At 29.9% G+C, this 22441-nt stretch overlaps 1 protein-coding gene across 1 annotated transcript in view; it reads left to right on the forward strand.

The window, feature by feature from the left end:
• The first annotated feature begins 328 nt into the window (after window positions 1-328).
• The window catches only part of LOC129984435 (uncharacterized), a 440548-nt gene continuing 418435 nt past the window's right edge, over window positions 329-22441 (forward strand). Inside the window, exon 1 of the mRNA XM_056094315.1 lies at window positions 329-404. The gene's annotated coding sequence lies outside the window, so the exon portion shown is untranslated. The remainder of the gene's footprint in view (window positions 405-22441) is intronic.

Here is a 22441-nt window from a genome sequence, read left to right on the forward strand (position 1 = left end):
TATTTCAAAATAGTCCTAGTGTTGTTTTAAAACGGGATGTTAATAAAATTAAATTAAACTAAACTACAGATTAACTAAATCGATCCATTAAAGTACAGAAAGTAAAGAATTCGTTGGTGTTTGAAAAAGAGTTTTAAAATAATTGCAAAGCCACCCCCCTACAAGGTATGTATTTCCGTAAATTATTAAGATATATGAAAAAGAAATGGCAATCTGGGAAAGCGATATCCCAGCATGCAACTCTCAGTTTCAGAATTTGAAGATTGTGTACTCCATAACCGTCTATTGAATCTTTACATGCGCTTAGACTTGAGTTGCTTTAAATCTGCTGGCTTGTTTCAATTTATGCTGAGGATGTGATGAAGTTTTGAGTATGAGGACTTGCCAAGTATCATTTCTATTTTGTAAGTACAGTTCAGAGTTCCATTTCAACTAACCCAAAAGTAATTTAAAAACTGAAATTTTTTTCGCATTCGCTTTGTTATATTGAATTTAAAGAATAATGAACTCGATGGACTGAAATTAGATTAAGTATTTGTAAATTCTACTACACAAATCTTTTGTATATTTAGTTTTATTAAAAGAAAGACTTTGACATTAATGAAGTCAAATTCTGGACATTTATTTAGGGTTATATTAGAAAGAAAAAAAAATGTTTATCTAATATATGTTAAGGCTAATGCCATTAAAATAAAAAAAAAAGAAACATTATATGTATTATGAGAGTAGGAAATTTTTTTTTCTACTCCTTTAATTTCCAGAAAAGATTTTATGATTTAAAAATCCAATCGAAGATGAAACACTTATAAATCTTTGAGATTCATAAAATAAAATTAAAGAAAACATCAGCTATTTAAAAATATTACCATTTTTCTGTTTCAATTCTTAATTTTCAAAACACGCAGCAAGGGCAATACCGTTAAATACCACTGGATTTAATGATTTAAATATTTCGTAATTCTACAGTGAAAAAATTAATTAGAAAAACAGTTTAGTGAGCAGTTTTTTTTATTCCTTTTTATTTATTACGATCGATTTACTCACATGACAAAATTAGAATTTCTTGAGGTGGAAAATCGTATTTTTTGAAATTGAAAATTAAATATAAACGGGAAACACATAAAAAAAAAACGGAATCATGTTTTTTAAATAAAAGTTGTTCATTGTTTCTATCCACTTTAAACGTTTGCCAATTTCTGCGGTTGCGAAATTGTTTTCAAAAATGCATTTTGTTATATTTGCTTTTATTTTTTAAAAATATGGCATATCATACAATTCTTTAAAATTTGTTGTAAATGCTTATTAGAATGCATATTGTACAACTGTGAATTATATATAAAGTTTTATTTTGGGGATTACTTTTAAAAATATATAAAGTCGTTTGCTTTTTAAACAAATGTTTTAGGGGGATTCGAATTATTGGTATAGAATTTACACTACAATGATTCAGCATAGAATCATTACAGAAGCTGTGATTTCTGTAATGATTATTAGAATTTTTGTTAAAGATGATTAATGAACTATATTTTCTTAATGTTATGAACATTATCTTGTGTATCTTCAAGAAATACCGAACCTCGAGATTTTGATGAGTATTTCGAGGTTCAACAACATCTTCATCAGATATTTTTGAAAATTTTTAAATGAAAAATATTGACAAATCTTCCATCAAAAAATTTTTTTGGGTAATATTTGTAATATTTTAATCAAATGTAGATTAGAATATCATTTATGTGATATTTAAAGAAATATTTTGCACAAGACTGTATTTATTAAATCTTGTCACCATTCTTGTCATTCTAGAAGCCCAAAGTCAGGAAGAAATAATGTCGATTAAAAATAATCGTGGTTTGATGAACTAATGTAGAGGTTTTATAACTTCAAAAATCAATTATGATAACAGGATTAATGTAGAATTGATCGAGTAGCTGTATTTATTAAATTTTGTCACCATTCTTGTCATTCTAGAAGCCCAAAGTCAGGAAGAAATAATGTCGATTAAAAATAATCGTGGTTTGATGAACTAATGTAGAGGTTTTATAACTTCAAAAATCAATTATGATAACAGGATTAATGTAGAATTGATCGAGTAGCTGTATTTATTAAATTTTGTCACCATTCTTGTCATTCTAGAAGCCCAAAGTCAGGAAGAAATAATGTCGATTAAAAATAATCGTGGTTTGATGAACTAATGTAGAGGTTTTATAACTTCAAAAATCAATTATGATAACAGGATTAATGTAGAATTGATCGAGTAGCTGTATTTATTAAATTTTGTCACCATTCTTGTCATTCTAGAAGCCCAAAGTCAGGAAGAAATAATGTCGATTAAAAATAATCGTGGTTTGATGAACTAATGTAGAGGTTTTATAACTTCAAAAATCAATTATGATAACAGGATTAATGTAGAATTGATCGAGTAGCTGTATTTATTAAATTTTGTCACCATTCTTGTCATTCTAGAAGCCCAAAGTCAGGAAGAAATAATGTCGATTAAAAATAATCGTGGTTTGATGAACTAATGTAGAGGTTTTATAACTTCAAAAATCAATTATGATAACAGGATTAATGTAGAATTGATCGAGTAGCTGTATTTATTAAATTTTGTCACCATTCTTGTCATTCTAGAAGCCCAAAGTCAGGAAGAAATAATGTCGATTAAAAATAATCGTGGTTTGATGAACTAATGTAGAGGTTTTATAACTTCAAAAATCAATTATGATAACAGGATTAATGTAGAATTGATCGAGTAGCTGTATTTATTAAATTTTGTCACCATTCTTGTCATTCTAGAAGCCCAAAGTCAGGAAGAAATAATGTCGATTAAAAATAATCGTGGTTTGATGAGCTAATGTAGAGGTTTTATAACTTCAAAAATCAATTATGATAACTGGATTAATGTAGAATTGATCGAGTAGCTGTATTTATTAAATTTTGTCACCATTCTTGTCATTCTAGAAGCCCAAAGTCAGGAAGAAATAATGTCGATTAAAAATAATCGTGGTTTGATGAACTAATGTAGAGGTTTTATAACTTCAAAAATCAATTATGATAACAGGATTAATGTAGAATTGATCGAGTAGCTGTATTTATTAAATTTTGTCACCATTCTTGTCATTCTAGAAGCCCAAAGTCAGGAAGAAATAATGTCGATTAAAAATAATCGTGGTTTGATGAACTAATGTAGAGGTTTTATAACTTCAAAAATCAATTATGATAACAGGATTAATGTAGAATTGATCGAGTAGCTGTATTTATTAAATTTTGTCACCATTCTTGTCATTCTAGAAGCCCAAAGTCAGGAAGAAATAATGTCGATTAAAAATAATCGTGGTTTGATGAACTAATGTAGAGGTTTTATAACTTCAAAAATCAATTATGATAACAGGATTAATGTAGAATTGATCGAGTAGCTGTATTTATTAAATTTTGTCACCATTCTTGTCATTCTAGAAGCCCAAAGTCAGGAAGAAATAATGTCGATTAAAAATAATCGTGGTTTGATGAACTAATGTAGAGGTTTTATAACTTCAAAAATCAATTATGATAACAGGATTAATGTAGAATTGATCGAGTAGCTGTATTTATTAAATTTTGTCACCATTCTTGTCATTCTAGAAGCCCAAAGTCAGGAAGAAATAATGTCGATTAAAAATAATCGTGGTTTGATGAGCTAATGTAGAGGTTTTATAACTTCAAAAATCAATTATGATAACTGGATTAATGTAGAATTGATCGAGTAGCTGTATTTATTAAATTTTGTCACCATTCTTGTCATTCTAGAAGCCCAAAGTCAGGAAGAAATAATGTCGATTAAAAATAATCGTGGTTTGATGAACTAATGTAGAGGTTTTATAACTTCAAAAATCAATTATGATAACAGGATTAATGTAGAATTGATCGAGTAGCTGTATTTATTAAATTTTGTCACCATTCTTGTCATTCTAGAAGCCCAAAGTCAGGAAGAAATAATGTCGATTAAAAATAATCGTGGTTTGATGAGCTAATGTAGAGGTTTTATAACTTCAAAAATCAATTATGATAACTGGATTAATGTAGAATTGATCGAGTAGCTGTATTTATTAAATTTTGTCACCATTCTTGTCATTCTAGAAGCCCAAAGTCAGGAAGAAATAATGTCGATTAAAAATAATCGTGGTTTGATGAGCTAATGTAGAGGTTTTATAACTTCAAAAATCAATTATGATAACTGGATTAATGTAGAATTGATCGAGTAGCTGTATTTATTAAATTTTGTCACCATTCTTGTCATTCTAGAAGCCCAAAGTCAGGAAGAAATAATGTCGATTAAAAATAATCGTGGTTTGATGAACTAATGTAGAGGTTTTATAACTTCAAAAATCAATTATGATAACAGGATTAATGTAGAATTGATCGAGTAGCTGTATTTATTAAATTTTGTCACCATTCTTGTCATTCTAGAAGCCCAAAGTCAGGAAGAAATAATGTCGATTAAAAATAATCGTGGTTTGATGAACTAATGTAGAGGTTTTATAACTTCAAAAATCAATTATGATAACTGGATTAATGTAGAATTGATCGAGTAGCTGTATTTATTAAATTTTGTCACCATTCTTGTCATTCTAGAAGCCCAAAGTCAGGAAGAAATAATGTCGATTAAAAATAATCGTGGTTTGATGAACTAATGTAGAGGTTTTATAACTTCAAAAATCAATTATGATAACAGAATTAATGTAGAATTGATCGAGTAGCTTTTTCCAGATATTTATCAGCAATATTTTCCGCATTTTAAGATGATGAAATAATTGTTACGCAGATATCAAAGAATTTTATTAGTTTTTGCGTTTTTTAACATTTTCAGGCCTACATCTTTTTTATGTATTGTTTGATACAAAAACATAATGCGCAGAATAATTCCATTATTGGTCGATTATTGGACGCAGAGATGCCAGATTTGGCACATAGTTATTACTTTAGTAAGGTAAAGTTTTTTAAAAAATCTTTACCTTAATTAATGTAAGTAATTGAATTTTTAATTCTATTTCTACAATTATTTCGGATATTGTACCACAAAAACTTGAAGCACATTTTATTCCGTAATATTTTTTATTTAATTTTAATAAATTTTTTAAACATAATTTGCAATAACTTTTTATCGCTGTATATATTATAATGAAATCCAAGACAGCTTTGTTTATCAAAATGTTCGTTTGCGTGGTTTTGCCAGTGTTAAAATTATGATAATGATAGAATTGCTTTCTTTTGGATGTTTATTTCAAAGAAGAATTTGCTTCATTTATTAATGCAGCTATGCTTTTAAATTAGTATTATTGATATTATTTGTGTGACGAGGAATCGTTACAGACAGAAATTCAATGATTGATAAATTCAAGCCAGGCGAAAACCAGGCAGATGAATGAAAACTGAAGCATCATCATGCTGCACTGTCTCTTATTAGAGGTTCGAATTTTTGAAGAATTTTTTTTCACACAATCATTATTTAAGAACAAGAGATTAAGGACATCATTGGAGGAACTCATCAAGGACTCATTGAAAACATTCAGCTAAAATTAAGAAAATTGTTTCAGAATTGCCATATAATAAAATATTCGATCATTACTTACAATTAGGGATTGCAATACCGGACCAAAATTTCAATACCGGTATTCGGTATTTTTTAGATCTTAATACCGGTATTAGAAATTTAAAAAAAAGAAAACAGTTATTTCTTTGTTTTATTTGCCACTTTTATTAGAGTGTAAATATCACAAAAAAATCAGCATCTAAGCTAGTTGGTGGTACTATTAGGAATGCGCGATATACTTTTTCCAAGTTTTTACCTCTAAATCCCTCATCTTCAAATAAATCGATTTCTCGTCGGATGGTTTAGGATATAGCTGATTTCTGTATTGTATTTCGGTTCGTTGAAATTTCTTTTTATTTATCTCTAATTCTAATTTTTGTTCAAGTGACAATTCCTTTTCACTATCGACATTAGTATCATCATAATCTTAGATAACTGAACCGAATTCTTCTGAATGTGGATAGGTTTGTGTAATTGTAAGAAATTTTTGTAAGAAGAAAATTGTAAGAAAATTTAGTATAAACTTAATCAAATTTGAATTGGTTATTTTCTTTTATTTTTCAATTTCATTTTTAAAATCATTATAATTATATAAATACCATTAGAAATTTTCTATTTCGGTATGCCTTTCTTCTGTGCTATTTTTCAATGTAATATACAATTCTTCAGTAGTGATGTGTGCTGTTCTTTCAGTGACTGCAACATGGAATTTATTGTTGCATTAGCTGTTAATAAATTAGAATCTCTCCCACATAATGCCTCAATAGTCAGTTTTATTGGAAGTAGAGCCGATATAGTTCTGGATATTAAGTCGAATTCACTATCTGAAAAATTAATTTACAGGTTTAAGTCGATTATTGCTTTATGAATTGGATTTCTCAGTTTCAAAAATAGTTCCATCATTAGGAGTAAACTGTTCCAACGTGTTTTAGAATCTAATATTAATATATATTCTGTTTTATTTTCAGTTAGTATATATTTTAGTAATGTCATTCTTTATAGGGGAACATTTAAATATCTTAACAATTTTTCGAACTTTATAAATTATAGGAAGCAATTATTGATTTGTTAATATTTCAACCTCATTAGCAATATCTTCTTCAACAATTACATTGTCATTATCTTCATTGTCAATATCACTCACTCTTATTCTCTTCAAATTTGGAATCCGAAGTTTCTATATCCACAGTATCTGTTCTTTATTTTTTTTGGTATAATACATCTATTACTCCTAATTGAATTCCATGAGCATAGCACCATTGCTGATTTGTTCCAATAAACTTTCCAACTTTTTCATAACTGTTGCTCCATCGATCGTTATGGATACAATATCTTCTTTCAGGGATAATCCAAGTTTCGCTAATTTATATTTAATTAATTAAGCCATTAATTATCTAATTAATTTCGCCCGTTAGGGTGACATAAAAACAAAAACATATACTATTTTGCTGTGTTGGCGATCCCTGAACATATAGTGGAGAGAATTAAAAAAATTTCTAGTAAATACCGAAAAGCCGGTATTTAAACTTGTGAATACCGGTATTACAAAATTGTACAAATGGCTCAAAATACCGGTATTCGGTTTCCCGGTATTGCAATCCCTACTTACAATAGAAGCATAAACATTAATGGCATCCTATGGCTTTCGTACGATTTACTGTAGAGAAAACAATATAATCCATGATAATACTAATAGAACCTATTAAGATCCGTTTTTTTAATAGGAAATGCGAAGAATATTGAATAATTATTTTTATAAATTTCTTTTTTTCATCTATATTTTATCAATTAGGAGTTGTTAGTTTCCCGTATAAGAAACGATCTATCATTTGATCCCTTCGAGTGTTATAAATATATGCATACAAGTGGCATGTCGATTTATTTTCGAATCAAGAAAATATTCTTAATGTTTTTTTGTGGTTTTGAGTACTATCATTTAGGAAATTCTTTTTTAATTTGTTACCCTCAAAATTAATACATTGTCAATAAAACATTAAATTCGTTCCCCAATAAAAAAAAGGTAAAACTTGATGATAAACGAATTTACACTCATTAAAGTATTTAAATTTAGAAATTTACCCTACACTGATTTTTTCACTTCTAGTATTACATAAATTTATACATGAATCGACATTCGACTTTTAAATCACTAAAAAATTAGCTAAAATATGTTATTACTGCTGTGTATTGCTATTAGTAATGCTAAAACGGATAAATGGGATCTACGTTCCCAATTTTAGTATTAACATATTTCATTGAGACACTTGAGTCATCGAAAACGAGGTGAGGGAGGAGGGGTATGATAAAGCATAAATCTAATTAACACATTCCCTGCGGACATCATGTGGATGTGCAGGAGATGGACAGCTCCTCTGCGTTCTCGTCCGTCTAGCTAATACGTTGATTGAACCGATACTCTCCTATTTCTATGTATTCCGAAACTTTCCTGCATAATTTCCAATAAAGGACTTATCCTACTCTCTTAGTGTAAAATTATAGATCTTAGATAAGGCTGCGAATGATCTGAGTTGTATTAACGAATAATAGTTAAGATATATATATCTTTAGTGTGAATCTAGCACTTTTATTGAATCTATTTGGCAAATATATATTTTGGATGTATATTTTCCATATTTTGGATATATATATATATATTTCCCTAACAAAGTATTTCTGCACAATTCGTGAACGCATACCCTGTGCTCCTGTTTGTAAAAAAATAGACCCTATGCAAGAAAAATCAGGGAGCAGTTTTATTAACTAATACTCTTCATAAACTACTAATTTCACGAGAAAATCGCTGGTTTTCCATTAAAACTGTTATTAATAATTAAAATAACGGTTTTCCATTAAACGTGATCATTAAAATAAATTTGATCTGCTTTTCCTCATCGCTCGTACTCACGTGAACGTGTGCTCTTTTTAACTGCCAAACAATTTTCTGCATAACTTTTAAGACAACGGGAATGCGCTGTCATCTGGTATTAGGTAAGGGAACTAATCTCGACAACAACCATACTTTGGCATAGAACTAAAATTTTAATCAGAATATTATATATATTAAGTTTCATTTATTTTACCCTTTGCCTTTTTCAGTTATTTCGCTTTAAAACATAAGTACAAACTGGCAGACAATCAACCTTTTGAGATTTGGTTCAAAACTTCGATTCGATATTTTGGATGTTAAACATATACCAAATTTAATTCCTCTAGATCTTTGTGTTATGCAGTTATTCACTAGTACTCAAACACCCAGAAAGACTTGCTCTGAATGGATTTCGTTTAAAATTTGGCTGAAATCTACAAATTTGGCATGAAGACCATATATCAAATTTCATTTGTCTAACTGTAAGCGTTTTTGCCTTATTGTGTTCAAATGGAAAGGTACATATAATTCTCCATGTATTTTTCTGATTCAAATTTCGAGGTCGAATTTTTTTGATTACGATGCTTTCTTTGTACTTCGTATACAAAAAAGTAAAAAAAAAAAAAAAAAAAAAGCGAGTCCAGTTAAAAATTAGTCGATTATTGAGGAGTTCAACCAATATGATAGATTTAGAAATTATTTTTCTAAAAATCTATGACAGTCCATAATTTGTGAATTTGCTTTATCCTTAAAATCATATTATTGCCAATTGTCTACATCCAGTTCCACTTAATTTTATTTAAAAGCCCTTTGATAACCACAGACAATAAATCATATATGAAAGGAAAAAGTTGACATTACTTTTGGCAGCTAAGTTATATCGTTTTTTTAATATTTGAATGTGGTGGATAATGAAGTTCAGTGTGTTACTTGAAGAGATAGTTTCTATTGTCGAGTTTCCTATAAAGGAATGACTTACCTAATCTCATTGTTAAAAAATAACTTCTCTTTGTTAGGCAAGATATCAATGTTTAATGTATTTGAAAATTGTATTAGATACAAGCTAGATTTTTGGGAAATACTGTATGTTACCAAAAGTCTACATACAACTTTTTTCAAAATAAATATATCATACTATTACTTGAATTTTTTTTAAATTTATTTTTTGTATAATATATAACTATATTCGTATAATTTATATTTTTTAATTCAAAATATTCATGCTTTTTAAGGGTTAAATGAAACAATACACTGAAATTAAAACGAGTAATCAATGCATTGTAGTTCTTATTTCTATCCATCATATTAAAGTTCTATCCTGTTAGCGAACCCATCCCACCTCTCCAATCATACCAGGTTTTTATGAATAATGTAGTCTAAGTCAACATCCTTGGAGGCAACCTAAAACCAGACATATTACCTTATTGCTCCATTCGAAAATTGCTTGCCTTCGCTGTCGCCAGACGATAGTATATGTAATCCAATAAAAGTGATTGGTTCAAAAGGTTTCGAGAAATTTGCTATCGTCCCCTCTTAGAACGACAATAGCCTCCGTTGCGGTATCTCACGTCTTTTAGACTCCTTCTCTTTCTCATTGTTGCGGCTGTTTGTTGAGGGTGGACTTTTTTTTTCCTCTTCCCTTACTCGTTGTTTTCAATCCTCCGTTTTCACTTTCTCACCTACAGTTTCGCTCATTAATCGGAGAGGTATTTCAGAGAAATGGGCCAGCCATTCACTCGGGTAACTCTTCAGTGACCATCTCATTCTTGTCTGGAATTGCGGATGCTGATACAAAAGCTTCTAAAAGGCGAAAAACTGCTGAATAAAAAAAAGTGGTTCCTCCATTTTTGGAAAGGCCAACCTCTTCATGCAGTTATCTTAACTTTCGCATAGTTTGCTTTCGGTGAAAATAGACCCCACTCGTGGATTAACTCCGTTTTGCATATGCAAATGTATAATAACGGAGAAGTTTTTCGCATAAAAAGCTGTTGTTCGATGAATAGGAATGTCGAGACGTACCTTTTATTAAAATGAAGTGTGTTGAATTGATATGAAGGTGTCTCAGTTGAGGTCTCTTTTGTGATTCGGAAAGTCTCAATACTATTTTTGTTTTGTAGTATAGTTTGCTGGATTGCAAAGTGTAAAACTTTAGTAGTACAACAGTTTGCAATGGAACTGATTTTTTCTACGTTAATGACTGAGAATGAAATTGAGATGTTAAAATTTGCAAAAAGAAACTTAATGAATGAAAAGCTTTTCCTGCATTTTAAAATATTTACTTTTGTGCCTTTTTGGATATTTGCATGAGTTTCAAGATTATTTTGTTTACTGTTATAAAAGACATTTTTAAATTTCGTATTTTTTTCTTTTAAAGACATTTCGAAATATTTTTAGAAGTTTTTCTTTACAAATTAATATATACATCACTCAACAAGTTATTTTAAGTTCCATTTAAAGTAACACACCTAAATTCAAAACTAACTATATTACTTTTAGCAATTTTAAAAATGTATGTAAACACTGTTTTAAATCATACATACGAAATGTATGTAAACACTGTTTTAAATCATACATACGAAATGTATGTAAACACTGTTTTAAATCATACATACGAAATGTATGTTCCCACTTCTGTAAAAAGTATTTGAGCACTAAAACGCAAACCATTAATTTTCAGAAAGTTCGTGCTTGTTCCAAGGGAAATTATACAGTCTCAACTTGCTGCGGTGGCTTGGTGGTAAGGTCTCGGCTTCGGAAGCGGAAAGTTTCAAATTAGAGACCCGATTCTGCCGAAGAAACGTCATGTAATTTTGTTTAGTATAGTTATATTAACGTTCCTTTTTAAAGCAACACCAAGGCTATTTTGGGACGGACCTCATAATTTTGAACCGTGGTCAGATAACGAGGACGACACATGAGGAGGCAACCCCCCACTCCAAACCGTGCAAGCTGGTCTGGTGGACTTTCAATCCATCTTGGCCAAACGTCTTCCAGCTGGTGTGATGCGGAATTTAGGAGAGGTAGTGCCAACTCAGATATTATGAAATTTTAACCTAACCATAAGATAACTCTCCAATCTACCTTGGCATCCGAATTCTGAACGAGTGGACAGTTTTAATAGTAATACAGAAACTGTGGTCAGTTGCAAAATAGAAACATTAAATATATTTTTAATGAAATTTTTAAAAAAATCAAAAGAATAATGTAGTAAAACTATAAGCATTGATTTTTTAAATATTCTAAAATCGTTTTTATCAATACTTAGAGATAAAAAAATATATAAAAATAATAAAAATGTGAGAAAAGATAAGGGACTGTTTGCCTTGAAAAGAAAATGTTAACTAAACACAATCGGCATACCCTTGACTCTCACTCAACTTAAACTTCTTGATATCAAAACACGTTTTATTGCCCAAAATATCAGCTGGTAAAAACTGAAATTAAATGCTGGGTCATGAATAAAGGGTTCTCGAGAGCTGTTTTATTTTCACTTTTGCAGACCACGTGCTCAACAAATCTTTTCTGGGGAATGTGGAGGCGGGCACGCGACAAGCACAGCTTCTGTCGCGGGCGGCGATTGCTATCGCATGCATAATAGACAGCGGACGTGCCTAATCACGTGGGCATCTGTCTGCGATGCGGGCTCTGATTCATTCTTCACAACGACAGGGGTCGTCATTTTCTACCCCAGCACTTTATTTGTTGCCAGTTCCCTTGCATTCTTTCTCAGTCGCTCTCTTTGCGAAAAATTTCTTTTTAGTTCGCCATCTTTGTTAGCTTCAGTCTTAGATGTCGGAATGGTTTTGTCATAAGATTTTTTTTGTGTGTTTTGCATAAAAAATAACGAAGTGGATTTTTTTCATGGGTCCTTGTGTAATCTTTTTCAGCTTTCTTTTCTCGTCCTTTTATTTCAGTCTTGAACATAACTTTTAGAATGCCACGAAAGGAAGGAAAATAATCGCAAAAATGAAGTGGAAGAATATCATTGGTTTGTTTCAAAAATAGATTAAATTTCGCAGACGATTATTTGGCTAAATGAAAAATATAATTTTTATTCTTATGCTTTTTTTTTTTAACTCGTAACAGAAATAAGTATTTAGTTTGCATCTGAATTTCTGTTTTTGCGTTGTATTTTTCTTATCAGATCTTTAATTATATTAAATACTCCGTAAAAATAAACACTTTTAATACCTTAAAAGATTAAAATTCGTTATTAGCTTAAATTTCTTTACATGAAATATTAAAAATTCATGAAATATTAAAGGTTTATCATCTCATAATGATAAGTGGTGAAATGTTTTCTCTATTTCTCTGATTTCTCTCTTTTTATATGAATTTTTCTTCTTAATATAATGAAAATAATTAATGAAACTATCCCTTTATTGACAAGAATTGTTTATAATAAATCATTCGATAGTCCAATATAAATTAACTGATGGCGAAATTCATATGAAATAATTATAAAATGGATTTATTTTAAATAATTAGAATACGAAGCTTTAACACAGAAAATTCCTGGGCAATATTTTAAAATTAAAAGCATAATATAAATGCAACTAAAATTTATTTCTATTTAAAATATTCCTATCAATTTATTGCTATTTTATTTTTACTTCTAGATTTTTCGATGAACAATTTTCTATTTTTCCTCCCAATAATAGAATATTTATTAATGAATTTTATAAGTATTATCATTTACTATGAGAAAAATATCTGTTGTGTAGAAAGTACTTAAAATCGTATTTTAATACCTTTAGAATCGGATCTGTTTATTGTTTACAAGATTTTTCCTACTGGATGCAATTTTCATAATATCCTATTGCCATTGAAAACATAACTGTTCTGGCAATCCATCATCTAATTACACCTTGTCTTCTCATTGCTGTAAATATTTCTTATTTATAATGTAAACTACACAAATAATAAACAAAACTTTTTTGCGTTAGCTTTCAGTTCGTTGGAAGAATACCAAACGATTTGCTGAAATTATTAAAATCGTTTGAATTTCATTCTAAAAATAAGCGATATTATTCAAAGTTATAGAAAAAAAAATATTTTTAACTTTTTTTTTCAGAATTTCACGAAAATCTGGATGGTAACTAACTTTTATAGCATAAAATTATTTTTGTATAATTTTTTAACTTATCGTGAAAGAACGCTAATGCATCATTTCAAAATTTATAAATTAAGATTTTAATTAGAATTTTATTCCAAATGAAAATCTCCGTCCTCGAAATTTCATTTGTACCAAATTTGATAGCTGCATATCAAACGGTCTTGACTGTCGAGCGCCAGAAGATAACTCATTTTTCTTTATTATTAGTAGATACATTTAACCTTAAAATTGTTACAATGGACGCCAATTAAGATGATTGTAGTTAAGAATATCATTCACTTGATATTAAAAAAAGTAACCAATCTTCCATTTTCAACAGCGTTTAACGATTGATATTCGTGGAATTTTACTTCATTTGTAAAGAAACATTTGGGAGTCATTTTTCCCATAGAATACAGTTTATATTGTTTTGTGAAGTAGTATTTATGTATAAAAATAAAAGAATTATTTGTGAAATTAGTTAGTTTAGGATTAACTTAGTTAGGATCAGTTTAAACAGACAACTACGCTGCCAGGTCTGACATGAAAACTATTGAGCACTCAAATCATTGCCTGTTACTGAATTATAAAAGTAAAATGGATTAAAAAAGAAATGAATTGTGAATTGAAAACATGGTAGAAATTATGAACAGGTATGAAAGTATTACTTAAAATGAGTCAATGCAAACCGTATAGCGCTGTTGGAAATTCCACAGCTTCTTTGTAAAATTTGAGACATGGCAAGCTTCTCGTGTTCAAGACACAGCAATACATGTTGACGATTTTATCGTTTTAACCAATGTTTAAAAGAAAATATCCGAAGAATCAATCAAGTATTTGTTCATCTGAAAAACTTAACTAAGCATTCGTTTAAAAAATTAAAAATCTAGGTGAACTGTTTCAGAATAAGTATCTTTAGGCAATAATTAAGGATTTCCTTAATTTAGATATTAATTATAAGTAACCCCAAGATAAATATTTTCTACCTTTTCTTTTTATGTGATAAAAATATAGTTTGTTATCCTTTTCGATTATTCTTAATCGGTTAATGTTGACAAAATCCTTATGTTCCGAAGTGAACACATTAAACAATAGCTAATGATTTTTATTTCTTATTCGCTATAGATTTGCAAAATTATAATTTATTGTGCTTAGTTTTACTTGGCAATTTTTTTGCTTGTTTTGAGAAGGGATGTTTATATAAAAAAATAAAAGAAATTTTGTGCGAAATAAAGGTTTTTAGTTGGGCAATAACAATCAATCAATTAAAATAATACGTTTAAAAACGTGCGTGGTGACGATAGTGTATCATTTCGATTTGGTTCGAATAAAAATCTTAACTTTACAAGCAAATTTTTATAGTTTGGTGAAGAAAACAGAAAATATGGTAAGCCTTCTGATAGCATGGTTTTCACTTTACATGGTGTAAATTTCGCAACATTATCATAACATGACAAGACGACATACATTCTTATGCAATGTAGCATTTTGATATATTTTATAAATACAGTTCTGATGTAGCATTAAACTAATTAACAATGTTATTAGTTTATTTTATCTCAGAATATGCACATGTTTAATAGCATGGTATTGTAATTAAAATACCAAAAAGCGATTTTTAAATTGGAAATAAATGGCTAAATTATTGTATTACGATTATTAAAGAGCTCATCTACTTGTTTTGTTAAGTTAAATAAATACTGAGTGAAGTCTGTATTTATTAACTGCTCATTTACAGTATTTCTTGTTGGTCCCTTTGATTTATTTCCTCATTTTTTTGCAGTTTTTTTTTTCGATTTATACTTCTTTCCCCGGTTTAGATTACTATTCCTCTTGTAAATGAGATGCAATATTGTAATAAACACAATACTGAAATCCAATTTTTCTTAATGACAGTAACAGCTATAAGGAATAAGTTTTTTCAATCATGGTATCTTGTTCTAGTACCATGATGTTAATGTGATTTACATGTAGTAACCACTATTTTACACTTGTAGCATTTAATGCCTTTCAAATATATTATTTTACCCGGAGGATTTGAATTAAGTTTTTTAAAGAATCTTTAGTGTAGAACAACTGTGTTGCTTTACTAAACAATACAATGGAAGAATTTTTATTATCCTTATCGGAACACCAGTTTTTCAGTAGTTGTCTCTTTGGAAATGTCTGACGAGACTGTTTTATGACAGAACAGATATATATGAACAATAATTGTTTCTTTATTTCTATCTTTTACGTTAGAGACAAACGCGGCATCTATAATTTGACCTTTTGGAGTTACCTATCAAATACGCAAAGTAGGAAATTGCTTAGAATTCGCAATGCCAGGGATCTCGAGATTATTTAACGATATCTTCAGAATATACAATACAATTTAAAATTCAGATTATTATTCTTGGTTTTTTTCCCTTTATATTTTCGAATTCGCATGCAAAGGAATGTCGTTCTACCTTTTTGCAGTTAATTGACTGCCTTACTCACAAATGAAGTGTCCTAGGCGATTTTTCATTGGAATATTTAGATGATGCCAAAAAGTTTTATTTCTTTACCTTTTTGTTCAAAAATTTAAAATTTTTAATTTCTATCACGTGAAATACCGAAACCAACTCTTATTAGATGACCAGTAATTAGATATTTGAATATTTCAATGTGTTTTACTATTTGTTGTCTTTAAACCGCTTATATGGAAATACATGTTTCACTTAAGGGCTTTTATCTTAATCCGATTTGATTTATATCAAATATTTTTGTTAATTTATTTTTGTTTTATACCATCAGCTTGCCATGGGAATGGAAAACAATTGTCAGAATTCTTAATCTAATAAAAGTATCATGTAATCATAATCACGTTATTTTAAACTTTTTCAACCTTTATTTGCACAAAAGTCTCTTTAAATATCCGCTGAAAGATATAAAACACTCACTATTAATTGCCATTGCATGTATCCGTAACCAAAACGCACCCCTTCCTTTCCCCAAGCACACTGGCGAACGCTTGTGAAATCTCTAAAGCCCAGCGCACGAAGTGATCAGTGTCAGAGAACGCAATCAGGGCGAAATGACCTCCAACAAATGCGATTTTTAAGACAAGTCTTGGGGGCCTTGCTGCCAAGAGATTTCAGCCATAAACTGTGGACAATAATCAACTCCGGAAGCCAAGTAAGTTCCTTCATAATCCCTCCCTCCCCCAAGCCATTCGGCCTGTAATCGGATGAGCTTTCTCCATAATTAAGCGGCTAGGCCCTCGTATTATTTCGACACTAATGGCATTCCAAGCGCACACAATAACGATGACGACGGCCGATTAAAATTTCATCCCAACATTCTGCGCCCTCCCTGCCACTTCACTCTGACGATCAAAGGATCCTTCCCTCCCCTCTGTCCACCCTCCCATGCTCCTGACCGTTTTTGAGGGGTCGACTGCCGAGTGGGGTTTGCTTGGATGTCAAAAGAGGGGCATAACCACAGTCAGATCATCGGGGAAGACATCATACGGGCGTAATCCGGTTAAAGGAATTAATGGGGAGGGGTTGTCGGATTATCAGTTTGGAGTTCTGTTAACATCATCTGGCTTTAGTTATTTGTTTATAGGAGAGAATCGTTGACAACTTTGTTTCTCTGATCCTTTCGTTGTGTTTTTCTTTACTTTAAAAAAAGTTAGGGATAAAAAGATAGTGTTAAAATTCTAATGAAAATATTTTAATATTAGTAGCGCTATTATATAATAGAACTACTAATGCTCTTATTTCTTACGCCCTATATTTCTGTTATTTAATTTCATTACGAACGCCAACTGTGAAAGAATCCTTTTAATCTATAATTTAAACAATCGAGAACATTCATAGATGCGTTGTAATGGAAAATTCGACATTTTGATATTTTATATTATGACGTATTGAAGTCGGATTTAAACAATATGAATAAAAACTAATATTACCCCTTAGAGCAAAGGGGAAAAGTATTTCAATGCATAATTATTCACCTAATACAAAGATTTATTTATTGCTCCGAAAAATATTGTGTTAAGTTAAATTCTCCCTTTTAATTTGCATGTTCTTCTTACTACTCTGCAGATACTTTTAAGAATCAAAATTAAATAAATGAAGCGTCAAACACCGCCTTCAATGATGAGTGAGTCACCATCAGAGTGAAAAGGGTCAACTGAAAATATTTTCACTTTGAATATTTTTGGATTATAATAACACTAATGAACAATAAGTTGCGATCTCAAACGTCTAGTTTCAGATTCGCGATTATTTTGTAATTTCTGCGAGATAATATTCAGTATGAACTGCAGCTTAAAACAGTTCCATTGTATGAATAAAAAAAAAGGGCAAACTAAAATTCAATTATTTATCTTAAATTTTTTTTTAAAATTTTATATGCAAATTATTCGAAGATCTGAAATCTCAGTTGAATTAATATCACTCACTTTCAAAGTAAATGCCATCTAATTAGGTTGATGAAAAAAAAAAGTTAAATAATTTAAATTTGCAACTGTATTATATAAAGCTTACCGGTGAGAAGAAATGTATAAAATCAGCTAGAAATTTAGCTAAAAGTTAAACAAGCCAAACTAAGCCAAGTTTAGCCACCTTTTTTTTTCCCCACAAGGGTGTCGTATAAGTGATTAGTCTAGCTTAAAATCCATTATCTATTTGGTAAATTAAATGTCGGACCAGTGTTGTCTTTCTCTGAATTTTTTAATAACACAACACTATAAAAACATTAATCGACATAAAAAAGAATTTAGTTATTGTGGGTTTCGAATTATAAGCTGCAACGTAATTAACCTCGCCAGCAGTTGTCGGAATCCTCTCAGCGTCTGCGGAGATATATTTTTTAACGTTCGTGATCACATGTCCGGTTGAGAAACGTGTATTTGCCATTAACAGTGATAATTTTTCTTTGTATTATTAATATTTTAATATCGCACAATTTTTATTAATCATAATGAGTATGAAACAATCGGTTTAAACTTTAAGAGATTATTATATTTCTTATTGTACAAGGTGATATGGTCTAGAGAAATAATAGGGTTATTTCTAAAGAATAAAAATTTACATTTTCATAATAAAGTTTGGAAAATTTTATCTGACTTTTCCTATTAAAGTTTTTATACTTTAACTCTTTCAAATTGCATTTTCTTTACCTTAGAAAGAAGTAAAAAGGAAATACGCTTTCATTTAATCTTCAATGTCGTCTAACAATTCATGGTCAATCTCGTATTATCATTTTTAAAATATGATCAAATTCTGAACCAATTCTAAAACAACGAAATCAAATTCTGTATAATGATAAAGAAAAAAATTGCTTTTATATAAATGTTGAGGGGAAAAAAATCATTTATTTCACTTGAATATTTGTTTATTATTGATATGCTGAATAATTTCAATGGAATGGATGTGGTTTTGGCAAATCGTTTTTGCACATCAGTTTTAATATCGAAATTTTATCTATATTCAAAATTCTGCTGGTCTAAATTGTGGAATAGTATCGCCAGATGGTGATTAATGGAAAATTTATGCCTTCTTAATAAATGCCTTGACAGTTGTGAAACTCTATGAGGATTATTATATGCTGTGGTAGAATAGCTCATTTTGATCCATATAATTCTAAATGATATCATATTCAGCAGATTATTAGTATAATTTAAAGTAGTCAGAGGGTTGTTGATTACTGATTTGGTTCAGCATAAATAGCACGCAGCAAGTCGAACAAGAAGCATGCACGGTGTATAGATAAATGTTGTGCAGGGATACGCTCTGTAAGATTTTTAACTTTTTTCATTCCTTATTTTTCTGATTTTATTCTCCCGTAATAACACAATTTAATAAACACATTTCAATATTAAAAATAATTCTAGCAGTCCAATTTGAGATTCCCCAAGAAAAATTAAAGTTAGGACCGGAAAGTAACAAAAGGCAAACAAATACTAATTAGGAGTCTATTTAAAAATATATTTTATATTTTGAATATCACTTGCTGTTTAACATCAGGGCGAAATCCCGCAGGAGTAGTCTTCCCAAATCTCTAATAAAATTTTATCTCTTTCTACCACGCATAAAACGGGGCCGCGGTGGCCTGGTGGTAAAGTCTAGGCTTCGGCACCGGAGGGTTCAGGGTTCGTGACCCGATTCCGTCATGTAAGGCTGTCTGTTGCACGTTAAATCCGTCATGACCAAACGTCCCCCCGCTGGTGTGGTATGGAGAGGGGGCTGCAGCTCAGGTGTCGTCCTCGTCATCTGACCGCGGTTCCAAATTACGAGGTCCGTCCCAAAATAGCCCTAGTGTTGCTTTACAACGGGACGTTAATATAACCAAACCAAACCCACGCATAAAATTGTGCACCTCGGTTAAGGCCACGAATGCCTTACATGGCAGTAGGGAACAAAAGTTATGAAGTAATATTTTTCTTGCATATAGAATATTTACTGAATGTACCATAAGTTTTGGTGATGAATACGTGGCTATGCGGTTAATACACAAGCACCCGAAAGTCCAATTTGTATTTGGACATTTTTTTCCAGATCTAGTGAAATATTTGAACAAAACATAGAATTACCCTTTGAGTTCAATACTACATAACAAATATCATTTATTTCAATTCATTTCATTTACGAGTTATTTTGCTCACATGCATGTGAAATTATCGAGAGACAGATGTTTTTCATAGATTGGGTTCGGAATTGACAGGAATTCATATTTTTAAGCTAAATCAGTGTCCCAAATTTTATTTAGCTAGTTCTTCGCTTTTTCTTATCGTGTGTACTGTATTTGGGCTAACTACCACTGAATGAATTTCACTCAAGTTTCATAAAAATCTATAAATGTTATTTAAAGTCTACATACCAAATTTTATCAGTCTAGCTCAACGTGGTTTTGAGGTATCATGTTTACAAACAGATAGATGGAGGGAAGACAGATAAATATGATCCAAAAAATGCATGTTTTGAACTCAGGAAAATCTGAAATGCGAAGATTCGTCAATCTCAAATTTTGCAGAATTACAATATTTTCTATTTATTTCATAAAAATAAAGTAAACACATTGGAAGATGCGCGATAGAATAATAAAAGAATTAGGAAAAGATTTTAAAGGAAAAATAATTTGGGACGAAAAGCTGCAAGAGACAACCCAGTAATATTGTAAGTCATTCACAGTTTAATATATAAATAAAATGCAGCATTATATAAATTAGTTAATATTCTGACTTGCCCCACTTTTGTACTTTAACTATACTTCAAATCTGTAATGATTTATTTAATCGTCTGCTTGCAACTGAAGTGTATTGAAATATTCAAAAGTATATAAACCTAATATAATGAAACATTTAGTAAACGTTATGATTTCAAAGCTAAAATTCCATGATTTTTAAAACAATGTTTAAATATTGATCATTAAAACAATGAAAACCCTCAAACTATTATTATAATAAATGAAACACAGATGAAATGTAATAAATACACTCAAATATGCATTTAATATATATATTATACCTAAAATTGAACTAGTCTATTTCCTTTAAGAGTTTCATATACTACTTTGTTGTAAATAGAATCATTCTCGAAGAATTCATTTGCCAAATTGTGAGTTTCAAATGTTTTCGTTTTATTAGCTCTGTCATGAAGGAAATGGATTGCGAATACAGATACAAATACGAGAACTTGATATTTGAATCTTTGCTAACAATGAATTGAATGTCTGATATAAATTTTCCAATAAGTTTTCTTAATAATCCTCGTTTGCAATTTTTCCTCAGCTATTCCATTTTAAATGAATCTAAATTTTGAAATGTTTATATAAAATGAAGACAAATAAATGGACGCAAGTTATGTAAACCAGAACCAAATCGGAAGTACACATTTTGAGACGTGTTTCTAATATTCTTGTGCGGATTTTTATATTTAAATACATTTTTTAAATTTTAGAGAAGACCGTCGTCTAAATTGGTCTAGATTCGCATCATTTTAATTACAATTCTCTTTAATATTTGAGTCATAATTTTTCAAATTTCATCATTGCATAATTAAATGTGACCGTTGCTAGATTGGTATAGGTTGATATTAGTGTAACAACATTTTATTTATTTGGGTCATGATTTCTCAAATTTCTACATTGCATAATTGAGGAAGATCGTCGTGTTCCTAGTTATGTAATCTATTTATCCGAGTTTAATATAGATTAATATTGTAACTAAAACCCAAAGTAAAGTAACCAAAAATATAAGCATTATGAAATTAAAACCTATTATTGAAACAATCTAAAAATTAAAATTATTTTGGAAACGAAACAATTATTTCGGAATTAAGCTAAAAAACGTAAACAGAAAAAGCACCGTTGTATTTCGAGAGCGCAAATGCAGCTACTACTAAAACAGATGAATCTAGACAATTAGTAATAAAAACCAAGTTAATAGGAAAAAAATCAAAATTAAATCAAATAAAATTTTATTTGGTTTAATTTTGATTTTTTTTCCTATTTTGGTTTTTATTACTAATTGTGCGTATATATATATATACTAGCTGACCCGGCAAACGTTGTTCTGCCTTATAAATTATTTCTATTGAATATTTTGGTTGTTAACGAATGTATTGTAAGTGTGTAGGGATGGGATCTGACAGAAAGAGGAATGGAGCACTGTAGGCGATGATCGCCAATAAAAATTAAACACCAACCATTCATCTTCTCAATACAATGTATTTTATTAACGTAACGAACATATACATAGTTTTATCTCTTAAAAATTAAACTTAAAGCGAAAAAAGTAATACATTTTTTGTCCTGAAGTATAAAAATGAAATAAAGAAAATCAATATTCATTTCGAAGAGCAATTGAGTGTACGATACTTTTTCTCAGTCCGTCTTTAGCCAACACAAATAAGCTCGATAGTTTGGCCACGCGAGAACATGC

This window comes from Argiope bruennichi, chromosome 9 (assembly GCF_947563725.1).
Source record: "Argiope bruennichi chromosome 9, qqArgBrue1.1, whole genome shotgun sequence".
Lineage (NCBI taxonomy): Eukaryota > Metazoa > Arthropoda > Arachnida > Araneae > Araneidae > Argiope > Argiope bruennichi.